Here is a 12,894-nt window from a genome sequence, read left to right as displayed (position 1 = left end):
CATATGGGAACAAAAAATAGAGAAACCTTACTCAAGTCTATGGAGATGAAAGTCCTACTGAATTCTATAGGGCCGAATTTGAAGTAAGTCGGTATAGGATCGCAACGCTAATATGAATTATCAACTTGAGTGATGTTCTAGGTCTTCCCCGCACAAGATTCTGCTTTGTATGTACAAGAGGGCTTACTCTGAAGCTGAAGACACGCATAGGACTGCAGACGAAGTCATGGAGTGCTTCTCTGGATTGTCAGAAACTTTCTATCTGACAGGATAATCATTTGCTTTACTAGCACCGTTACTCTTCTAACTAATTAAGAGCCATGGATGGATGAAGAAAGAAGATGATTAATATTTAGATTAGTTGTCCTTGCTATCGAAGGGGAAGCCTTATTAACCAGGAAAGTGACACCTCCACAAAGTTAAATTAAATAATAAGCTTCAAGGAGGAGGCTTCAGAGCCACCCATAGAAAAGCCCCTTAACTGAGCGGAGAGATGGATGATGATGGATTGTAGGTCTTCGCTCACCTGCCCCATTATGGTCACTACAGGAAAAGATACTGGTTAAACTGATTATGGACACCACAGCTATTAGGATTTTCTGAAACATGGATACATTGCCAGGCTGGAAACAGAACAAATGATGCGCGGAGATGCACACATGCAAAGCTGCAGAAAAGCCGTTGACAGTTCCACAAATTCCTTGGTGCAAAACCCTCTGCTGCTTTACATAATGATCCAAGGATTTAAGGACTAGTTAAAAAAAACAAGCCTCTCAAACATTAAAAATCTCAAAGTCTTAGCTGGGGAAAGCCTTCTATTTCAAGGGAGACATAATTATAACGGACTCTCATCCTTTCAAAGCTAGTTAAGGAGCCAATTCTCCTTTCTCAACAACGTTTAAACTCCCTGTTTATCACTCACTCTAGGAAGCCTATTACAAAAATGACTTCTTTAATCATTTCTGTTTTCTGCTTGCACAAAATAGTTATTCCTTGGCGATGCCGATGGGAGAACCAAAACAGAAAATGCACCTTCCATTTTGGCAATTATATGTAACTGGATTCTGTTCTGCAATCAAAAATCATTCTGCAAAAACAGAGAATGCGAGGGGCTGATAGTGCATTTCTGAATGCTTCCATACCAGAGTGGCTACAATAAAAGGTAACACCTGAACCATCTATTTGGGCCTAACTGACCAAAGGTGTCCTTTATTTAGGGAAATAATGGCCTGTTACAGACTGGCAAAATAAAGCTGCTTTGGGTCTCTTTGGAGGTATGCTATTTAAATGATGCATGGGTCCTAAGAGTCCGGAGGTCACGTCAAAGCTACACTCCATTCCTAAGCACTGGACTGCAGCTTTGGTGAAGCTTCCGGACTCTTAGGACCCATGCATCATTTAAACAGCATACCTCCAAAGAGACCCAAAGCAGCTTTATTTTGCCAGTCTGTAACAGGCCAATGGTTCTTCAATAGCAGCCTACAAATCAGAGTAACCCAAAAAGATCAACGAAAGACACGTGCGAAAAGAAGAGCGTAAGAGCTAAACCATGGCAGCTCCATCTTAACCATTTTGTGTCTACTGTTTCCACCTCTTGGGAAGGAAGGGGAAATCCCTACATCCAAAGTCTATTAAGGTTCAAATGAAAATGAATATGTTACAACTTCATTGTGATTTTTTCATACCTCATTGAACAACTGAAAAATCTGTCCTCCAGACACACAATCTAAACCAGCGATGGCACTGGACCCTTGCATACTGGACCATTATTACAATATAGTTCTGCTTTAACGCGGAAAGGGAGGGACTATATTTCACCTGCAACTCCTGGATAAAACCCTATTAAAACATGCACAAGATTTAGCAAGTTCAAAACAGAGCTGCAAGAGAATAAACTGTGATGCCGCATAATTTATGCCATGGTGCATTATCAGTTCTGGAACTATCGGAAACATCTGAGAGGTATGCGGATCCTCTGAAGATAGTGAACCTTAACATTTGGCAACCTTTCAACAAACATGTGAGTGATCTAAGAAAGAATTCTCATCTTGGGGCTGAAAGCGGTAGGATCAGCTTAGTGGCACCATGGAGGGAGCAGGTGGTGGCTTCCACCATTTTATCCTCCACCAGCCCTTGCAGCTGCCACCAGTGCTGCCTCCCAGATGGTCCAACAGGGTCTCACAGCCCTTTGGAGCATCCCTCTGGGGCCTGTAGGGTGGAAACGGCTAGTATCCCTTTGCGTTTACTTCAGATACAGATGCAGCTTGCTATCTCCTATCAGATCTGCGAGCAGCGACTACTTATGGAGTATCAGTGGTGGCATTATTGGCAAAGAAAATTAGAGCATGAGGGGAACATAGTACAGTAGAGTTTCAACTACACCTGTTTTTCCTTTTTCACCCACTCATATTTTACAATGCATATATATATATATATATGAGAGAGCCCTGGTGGCGCAGTGGTTAAATGCCTGTACTGCAGCCACTCACTCACAAATCATAAGGTTGCAAATTCAATCCCAGCCAGGGGCTCAGGATCGACTCAGGCATGCATCTTTCCGTAGGTTGCTAAAATGAGTGCCCTGCTTGTTGGGGGCAATTAGCTTACACTTTGTAAGCCATGTAGGGAGTGCTTAGGCGGCATGAAGCAGTATATAAATGAAGCTGCTATTGATATATATATATATATATATATACAGTGGTGCCTCGGGTTACGAAATTAATTCGTTCCGTGGCACCGTTCGAACCCGAAAACCTTCGTAAGCTGAATTGCCATAGGCGCTAATGGGGAAAAGCCGCGATTCCGTGCGAAAAAGCCAAAAAAGCCCAAAAGTTTTTTCGTAACCCGAAAAAACATTCGTAACCCGGAACAATGTTTTCCTATGGGATTTTTTCGTATCCCGAAAATTTCGTAACCTGGGTATTTCGTATCCCGAGGTACCACTGTGTATATATATACACACACACACACACACACACACACACACACACACACACACAGAGTCGGTCCTCCTTTCTCATGGACTTGAGATCCGCATTCTTATAAAATCATAAAGTTGGAAGAGACCCCAAGGACCATCCAGTCCAACCCCATTCTGCCATGCAGGAACTCTCAATCAAAGCATCCCTGACAGATAGCCATCCTGCCTCTGTTTAAAGATCTCCAATGGTGTGCACCCCATTCAATGCTATGGGGCTTGAATAGGTGCGACTCTCCATTTTCATGGAAGGGGGGGGTGTCCAGAATAGATCCCTGTGAAAACGCAGGGCCACCTGTGTGTGTGTGTGTGTGTGTAGTCAAAGTGTTTGCCTTATTCAATAGACACTGAGTGTGTTTGTCTGTCTGCCTGCCTGCCATTCAGGCAGCTTTATTTTAGCATGCTCCACTTAGAGGTAGATAGATAAGAAATGAGAAAGAGAGGGAAAGAGATAAAAAGATGTTAGCTGCTGCTGCTTTGAACCTAACTAGTTCTATGACGCTAGTTTGCTGCTTCTGCTTCTGCGGCTTCATTTCTGAATTGCTTTGGCAATTTTTGCAAAGATGAAATAAAAGTAAGAAATACTCAAAAAACACTAACCAGCAGCTGTAGGAAAAAACAGAATTGCCTGCTCCTCTGCAAAGCTGAGCACCTGCCACTAGATGGCTTGCTTTAGAGGAAGAGAATTGCCGTCCTTTCCCCCCAGTTAAATTCAGGAGACAAACAAGCCAAAAAGACGGAGAAATCCGAAATGGGGAGGCAGGCGCTCACCACTGAACCATCTCTATCTGCTCTCACCTCCCCTTCCCAATTCTTTTCAAAAACAACACTTCGCAGCAGATTATCTTGATTCTGGCACCGGCCGCCACTCACCGGTCATTGGTTTCGAACACTCTGAGCCTGGCTGACATGAGCTCTCTCAAAACTAGAGGTTTGCCCCCAAGGCCTTCTCCTTATATAATCTGAGCTGTCAGCCCTGGTGTTCCTCACTGGGAGTGTGCCACTGGACCTTGTGTAAAGATGAGAAAGTGAATAGGAAACACGCCCTCGATAGAGCAAAGGGATGAACGCAAGTGTCATTTCGTAAGCGGTCCAAGGCCATCTTCACCTGAGACACTCCTCAGCGGTAAATGTTTCTTTTACAAAATGTGTTCCTATATGCAGCCAACCCCATAAATTCTGCTTCTGTGTGGGGTAGGAAAAGCAACATGTGAGCAGGACCATTGACACAGGTGCTTAGCATCTAAATTCTCTGCATGCAAAGAGCCTGTACACTTGCTTTCCTTCCCACTGAAGCTGCTCCAAGCATCCCATCGAGGTCCATTGAGTAGATGAGACAGGATCTCCCAAAGCATCTCTTCCTCTCTTTGGCAGTAAAAATGTTAATACAGTGGTATCTGCAGGGTTTTGGTTCCAGGACCCCCTATGGATACCAAAATCTGCAAATGCTCAAGTCCCATTAAATACAATGCCAGAGTAAAATGATGTCCTTCATATAAAAATAGCAAAATCAATGTTTGCTTTTGGGAATCTGTGGCTATTTGAACTGTACCTAAAACAGACCCACTTAAATCAATAGGACTTTAGTCTGGACCCAACTCAATAACCCGCTGCTCTTTCAAAGTCCTGCCTACATTGGACTTCACATTCTGCTGGATGGTTGGTTCTTCTTCACAATGGCCCATGAGCAAAGTGGGGATATTCCATAGGGAAGCTGCCCCCATAATGCTGGCTGTGTATGTGAAGACAGCCTAAGAAAAGTAGTGGAAAAGGAACTGGAGTCTGGATCCTTCCAACTCAACACTTTGTATGTGTTCAGACAAATCTAGTGTAGCTAGTAGTTAAGTACTCACTATGAGAAAACAAAGATCTGACCTACACATATGCATAGGAGTCAGCAGAGGTGATGTGAGGGAGGGAAAAGGAGGAGTGAGCACATGCTGACTGCTACTTGCAGACACAGAGGGGATGTTATAAAGATCTGATGTGTAGTGGAACTTCTACCTTGTAAGACTACCCGCTACTTGTCCCCATTTACATTTATTGCCTAGGTTGCAGCATTTCCAAGGGCTCTCTTGTGTAAAGAAGAGCAATCTCTGACAACATTGCCCCAGGAAATTCTCACCGTTGTGACATGTGGGAGGCATGTAACAGGACTTTGCCATCGGGTTTCTACAGTGTGGAGAACGGGGGTAAGTGGAGACTAGCCTTGAGTTTGCATGCTCACCTAAACACCTGAGAAGGTTATGGATAAGACATGTCTTGAATTGCCATGGGAGGGCAATGAGTTTTGACGAAGGAAAGCTCACCCCCCGACACACATAAATCACTGAAGGGTTGAGCTCAATTCCATTCCACTATCCAATACCTTAAGACCAAGGACAAAGAATTAAAAGATTAGAATCATAGAAACATATATTGCACATTGACATAATTTCTGCTATTGACATATTCTGCGGACCCTTCAGGTGTTATTCCAGCCTATCATGGGGCTTCCCCCTTTTAAAAAAAAATCCCTGTACTTAGCAATGGATTGTTATAGATCAGTGGTTCTCAACCTTCCTAATGCCACAACCCACAGGTTGAGAACTGCAAAGGGGTTGCAGCCCACAGGTTGAGAACCACTGCACTAGAGTATGATAGATTATGGCACCAACCCTGGGTCACAGGAGACCCCAAAGGGATCACGACACACAGGTTGAGAACCTCTGTTATAGATCAAACTACAGAAAAAGAGATTCCACCTCAACATTAGCAAGAACGTTCTGATGGTAAGGGTTGTTGGCAGCTGAAGACACTCCCTTGGAGTGTGGTGGAGTCTCCTTCTTTGGAGGCCTTTAAACAGAGGCCGGATGGCCATCTGTCAAGGATGCTTTGATAGTATGTTCTTGCATGGCAGGGGATTGGACTGGATGGCCCTTGAGGGTTCTTCCAACTCTATGATTCTATATAGCCCTCAAGGTGTTGCTAGTGGGCAAGCCAAACCACAGCAAATGGGATGAGATCTGATGTCCAACAACAACTGGTTGCCTGCACTTACGTTACAAATAAACGTAGGGCTAAAAACAGCTTAACCCAAGCTATCGCTTCAACGGATTCCTTCATTTGGATCTTATACAGAATAAACTACGTGAAGAGAAAAGCAAAAGGGAGGGAAGCCATCAAATCTCACCCTGCGTGGCACATCTCTTTTGAGTTTTACAGCATCTCTCCAGCAAGGGCTCTCCAAGTAATGGGGCTTTGTTTAAGTTATGAAGCTGCACCATTAAATGTTTCAACACACACAGGAGGAACAAGATGTGCATCGCGCAGACCAAGCCAGCTAAACCGACTCCAGTTCTGTTGCTAAGGAACCACAAAGGATAATGGTATTGGCCTTCTTTGTTTATGAAATAAATTGCTTTTGGGGGAAGAACAAACGCGGCGTTTTGAGCCTCTTGTGTCTTGTTCTCATTTTTAAATGAACACAGGAAAATGACTGAGAACAGCTCAAAGCGTAAGCAATCGCTGGTTCTTTAAAAGAAAAAAGAAAAAGGAGAAAAAGCACTCTTGGAAATGAGATGAAATGCATAGTTTCTACAGCCAAACTCTATAGAATTTATTAATCTTTGGAGCAGTAGATTTCTCTCTCCAACCCGCAACCTCAACAAGCCCCTGGCTAGAATGAATAATGGCTCTTCTCTCTTCCTATATGAGCATAAACACTGCAGAAAAGGGCATATGACGCCATTAAGGATAACTATACTACATAAAATAAAGTCACCATTTGAGCATTTAGTTTCTGGTCTCCAGGAAAGAATCGAGACCTTTTAACAACAGTGTCTCATCTCGGTAAATATTTGCTAGGATTATTTCAGGGACCGGGTGGGTGGCGCATGGTGATGATCATCGCTATGGCAGATGCACTAACATCTAAAAATATTCTGCGAGGCAGAGAGGAATGAAACATATGGGAGGCTGAGACAAATGAAGACGTAACGAAGTTAGGAGAAAGCTAATGGTTTTTTGGCAGCAGGAGAAATGGGGAGATTTGCAAAAAGCATCCAGGCCACCCTGCCTAGAAGACAAGGCTGTGGGCGGATTTGACAGATCTCCCCATCAAAGGTAGATGGAGCGAGCAGCCTTCGTGCCTTTCCTCGCAGAAGAACGACAAGGACACTGCAAAGCAACAAGGTGCGCTGAGGTTTGTTAATAAGAACAGCGTTGCGTATGTAAAGCTGCCGGTTCAGGATCATCCCTGACCCTGAGGATTCTAGGGATCGTCCCCCAGTGATACTCGTAATGCATTGTGGCGTTATGCATTAACTACCAAACATAGTAGCTCACAGCTTGGCAATCCAGTATACACAAAAAGAAGGACTATATTCCTGTGTGGAAATTAAGGCAGAAATCCTAGCTAAAAGGGCTGTCCCCAGATCACAGCCAAGGTCCCAAAAGGTTTATCAATAGTGTTAGAGACCCAGCGTCCATCATGTTTTACAAGAGGGGCATCTGTTCAAAGGGGAAAGGACTGAGCATGTTGGTGAATCCATATTTCAAGCAAAGGACCTGCCTTGGCTGTGTTGCTTTTGACAGGTAATGATGCAATATTTGCACGACGTTTTTGGCTACTCAGTTCTGCCTCCTCAATTGTTACACATGCAATGCATCCCTTTCCCAGGATCCCTTACCCGCACACATGCCACCACTCATTTAATGGCAATCTTTCCTACCTCTGGCACCTATAATCCTTTTGCTCTGGATGCCAGGAATTGGACCAAGGCCTCAGGTGCTCAAATAATGTGCTGATCAAATACTGCTGTCCCTTTTTATGCTTTGACCACTCGATATTTCCATTACTTTGGTGCCACTATGCACTCCCAGCCTTGAATTTTCTCCTTCTTTCCCCTATTCTGAGAGAGAGATTGTTCTTCTACCCACCCATCCTGACCATATGAATCATGTTTGCAGTAAAAGTCACCATATTCTGGCCTTACTAGGTAGCTCTGCCCTTCTATCCCTCTATGGTTGGGATATGGTTGGCTTCAAAGGAGCTTACAAGAGTATGAAGGTTTTTTCCCCCCACTTCCTTCTTCCTTGAGAGCAGATACACTGAGAAGCATTTTGAGACGATGGAAACCAAGGAAGCCATGCAGATAAGGAGATGAGTGAGCTCAGCGCAAGTAATTTCTTGGCCAGGCAATCCCAGTTCACCGCATTACAAACATTTGCAAGCGCATTGGTGGAAATTAGTTTGTCATATTGAAGGTGGAGTGGGGGGGGGTGTTAAGGAAGGATTTTCTTTTATGACAAATGGAGCTTTAAAACTGAAGCCAGGTGTTGATAGGTACTTTAAAATTTATGAACTTGTAAATCCATGAACATGGCCAATTAAGGTTTATCACCGTCAAGGATTAACTATCCTTGGATATAAATTTAAGGGGTTATTTGAATCTAGGTTGTTTACTCCCAACCATTCAACATTAAAAAAAAGGGGGGGGGGGTTGGGTGTGAGAAGCTATCTAAAATATTAAAAAGGCAGCACATTTCAAGATAAAAGTTACAAATGTCAATGACAGTGCGAGGTTCTTGCAGAAGCGAAGGCATGCTGAACTTCGGAAGATGGGAAGGTTGGCAGTTCGAGGCCCAAGTGCTGCATGATGGGGTGAGCTGCTGTCACTAGTCCCAGTTTCTGCCAACCTAGCCGTCCGAAAGCATGCAAATGTAAGTAGATAGATAAGTACCACTTCGGTGGGAAGGTAACAGCATCCAATGCAGTCATGCTAGCCATATGACCACTGGGTTCGTCTTCAGACAATGCTGGCTCTTCGGCTTAGTAACCGAGATGAGCACCATCCCCTACAGTCGGTTACGACTAGACACTCATGTCAAGAGACTACCTTAACCTTTATTTTGAATTATTCCACTGCTTCAAGTTAATGTTATGGATATATTTATGGGAACACAGATACACACTTACATATATATATACGGCTGTTGCTAAGAACGTAAGTCAAGCAATACTGACAGACCCATTTCATAACCACTCCATCCATCAAAACTCTTTGGGAGTGCAGGATTCTCATGCACTTTCTCTCCCTCCCTCTCTGTGCTGCTTTGATTCCTCCATTCCCCAACTTCAACGTAAGCCGGTTCCTCTTGACATTGCAAAGACGACCTAAGTCCTAGGTCGTAAAGTGGATTCAATTAGCAAGCCTGCTGTTCTTCATAATCAACATCAGGATGCTAATTAAGGCCCAAGCGCCATGCTGCACAAACATCTCTGTGCATTACAGGGCTCTGCGTGGCAGTCAGGAATTCTGCCTTCAGCTAGCATGCATAAACAAACAGAATTAATAACTATCCAAGTGTGGACGGGTGACTTAATCGGTTTCGATTAGATGCAGCTCAGCCTGGAGCCTCTGTTATTTAAATGCTCCTCGCAGTGTTTAATTAAAAAACCTAACAAACTAGCGGTGGTCTTTCAGTGCTTATCTGTAGTTCTCCTTCTTTCATTGGCCCCTATCGATTCTGCATGGATCCAAGCGTGTGGAGAGGTACACCTACTCCACATAATAGAATCTGGGGGCTTACACACTAGTTGTGCAAAGAGAACCACAACTTGGGTTTACAAAGGCAATATTTGCAAATTCAGCATTCTGAATAGCCCAGCTTTTCATTTTATATAAGCAGCACAAAGTTTCCTGTCCTCATGGACTGGTGGGTAAAAGAATCCTGGATGTCATCTTTATAAGCCAAAGCAAGCCTTCAGGGCTCTCACCCTTTACCAAAAAGAAGCAAAGCTATGCAAAATAAACTGAAACTGGACACTAGTACATATTCTTCTAACACAGCCATGCTGAAATAAGGTATAGGGTTCTTAAGGCAGGACAGAGAGAGGTGGCACTGGGTTTGTGGAATTCTTTCCTTTGGAGAGCCATCAGGCTCCAAGATTTTTGATACCCCAAAAAGATGCAAATGTATAAAGGACCCGACAAGAACAATTTGACATGCTACAATCTCTCTCCTCCCCCTTGCTTTTGATTTGCGGCAACTCTGTGATGTTTCCTTGGCAAGACCTGTTCAGAGAGGGTTTGCCGCTGCCTCCCTCTGAGGCTGAGAGAGTGCGATTTGCCTATGGCCATCCATTGTGTTTCCATAGCTGAGTGGAGATTCAAACCCTGGTCTCCCAGAATAGTAGTTCGACATTCAAACCACTGCATCACAATGGCTCGGATTAGGATGAGCCATATAAAGGTGCTCTTTGGACCTGGGTTTTGCTCTGGTTGTTGCAAGAAAGAATCCAGCCAGGGAGACAGACCTCTGCCCCATGGCAGTCCTACTACATTCCTTCTTCTTCTCAGCAGAGCAGGATCTGGCCTGCAGCCTTCAATAAGAGACCAGGAGGTGCGGGGAAAAGGTGGAGCTTTAAAAAACTCCTTCTGAATAAGAGAACAGCTTGAGGTCCATGGACTGCAGAGGCTGGAGGCCTGCCAAATATAGCTGGAAAAGCTGGGGAGGAGGGAAAGAAGGAACAGAAAAAGATGAGAAGACGAGCTGATGCTGACAGGAGTGTACAGAGCTAATGATTGCCATTTTGTGCGCCCACAGCGTTCGCTCTTCAGGAGCGCGGTTTCGTTTTTCATTAAGAGCCCATGCCTTGCTTTCTGATTTGTAAGGCTCCCTTCTCTATCTTTTAAGGCTTGACTGTTGATCAAAGCCAGGAGTTGAAATAGCAGCCGTGCTTTTGCTATATAAAAGCAGCTGGAAGAGAAGGGGAGGAAAGAGAGAGGAGAGAGGCTTCAGAATAAGATGGAGGGGAAGGGTCCAGGGCGGTGAGAAATTCCAGGCTATGAAAAATCAGGCACTGTCGCCATTACAGATGGAAATTAACAGTGCACAATTGAGGAAACAGGTTTATCAAGGGGGATATAATGTTGAAACCTACTGCTTACTGGACAGTCATGATGCGCTGGTTCAGCTGAACAACATGCTACTCAGATGTTGGGTTTTCCCTCTCCTTGGCTTCCATGCCCATTGCTACTTCAGTTCCAATCCCAAGCATTTTGCTAACGTTATCATGTATGCCACTGATGATGGTAAAGATCCCCAGTTCCAAGGCAACTGTTTGAGTGGCGATCAGTCACAAGTTAAAGGGGTCTGCTCTCTGGAATTGTGGCACCTATGCTCATGACTGGCGAGGACAGGAGAGAGTCTTGGTGACTGCTCCTAGGCTATGGATTTCCCTTCCCAAGGAAGGACTGGTTGACTGCTTCAACACTCTCTCTTCAGTGAGCCAGCATGCTATAGTGGGGTTTCAGTGTTGGACTATGACTCTGGAGACCAAGGTTCAAATCCTCGTTTGGCCATGAGAACCCATTGGGCGACCTTTGGCAAGTAACAGTGAGGCAATTGGAAACCCTGTCTTGTCTGGTATAGGTGTCAATTTGTTCACCTATTTTATTATTATTTGTGAGCCACCTTGCGTCCCTTCAGGGAGAAAGGCAGGATAGAAATCAAATAAATCAATCAATTCATCCAGTCCAGTAGCAGATGACAGGCACCAATTTAGATCAATGGCAGCTCCCTTGGATTCAGTTCACAAAGAGTTGTAGACCTGGGTGTCATCTGCATAGTGATGGAACCAGACCCCAAAACTCTGGACAACCTCTTCATGTATATGTTAAATAGCACAAGAGACAAAACAGAATAGACGTACAGCCAAGTGGTTCAACAGGTGTCCCCCAGCACCACCTTCTCGATTCACACTTCCAGGAAGGAATGACGCCAATGTAAAAACAATGCCACCCAGTTCCCTCCCAGCAAGGCAGCCCAGAAGGATATCATGATTGATGATACTGAAAGTCACTGAGAGGTCCAGCAGAACTAACAGGAATACATGCCCTGACCATCCATCTCATCCAGGAATCCCTGGAGTTGGGAGGCCACTGTACACTGTAGTACTTTGCCCAGAAATTGAATTTTTGAAACTGGCCAGTAGTTGTCCAATACAGAGGTTCCTGGGCTTCTGTAGGGCTTTTTCAGCAGTGGTCTTACAAGTGCCTCCTTTAGGCATGATACAACTCTGCTTTGTTTTAGTGATGAATGGACCACTCGCTCTATCCACTCATCCATCCTCCTTTGGCCTTTTTATTAAGACAGGAAGGGCAAGGATGTAGTATAGATGTTGCAACTCTCACCTTTCCAAGAATCCTGTCCACATCCTCAAGCTGTACAAACTGAAAAGTATCCATTAATAATGGACAAGAAGGAGCAAAAATGGCATGGATCTGCATCCAAGTCAGAGTGGATCCAAGGTATTTTCTTTGCAGAGCCCTGAGTAAGTTGCTCACAGCAGGGTTTCCTTTTCTGGGCCCACGTATACAAGGCACCTGGCCACCTTGTTGCAGACACAATGGTGGCAGAGGGAAAAGTTGTTTCGCTGCTAATATTGCCCTGGAATATGCCCTTAAGTACGGTTTGCTTAAGCCTGGGTTTGATGGGCTATCTGCCAATGTTGCTCTGGACATCATGTCACTTGTTTCATCACCATCATCATCCTGAACAACAAGGGAGTTGGTTTGGCTCCACTCCATGGAAAGGGATACTCAGGAGCAATTGTGTCGACTCCACCTGGCCATTTCCCCATTCTAGAGGTCAACTGGGACTTTGACAGAATTGCCTGCTGAGGCAAGAGCCGCAAGGAACCAATTTAGACCCATATGCCTTTGGAGCAGCCTATGTCAATGGGTCCCCCACCCCTGCAGAAGTTCTGAGTCCCACCATGTCTAAACCCCACCATGAAGTGATCTGTCTATGACAACGAAATTATAGGCAACTCCTCTATAATCAGATCTATGCTGTGCACAAACCTAGCACACTGCTAGTGCACAAGTCAAGTCATACAGGAGCCTCAGGAGAAAGCGAACGAATGGTTT

The 12,894-nt window shown here is 44.6% G+C and overlaps 1 protein-coding gene across 17 annotated transcripts in view; it reads right to left on the bottom strand.

Annotated features, from left to right (window-relative positions):
• The window catches only part of RERE (arginine-glutamic acid dipeptide repeats), a 339,495-nt gene that overhangs the window by 85,217 nt on the left and 241,384 nt on the right, over nucleotides 1-12,894 (bottom strand). The window lies entirely within an intron of this gene.

This window comes from Sceloporus undulatus, chromosome 7 (genome assembly GCF_019175285.1).
Source record: "Sceloporus undulatus isolate JIND9_A2432 ecotype Alabama chromosome 7, SceUnd_v1.1, whole genome shotgun sequence".
Classification (NCBI taxonomy): Eukaryota; Metazoa; Chordata; class Lepidosauria; order Squamata; family Phrynosomatidae; genus Sceloporus; species Sceloporus undulatus.
This window is presented reverse-complemented; position numbering and strand designations above follow the sequence as displayed.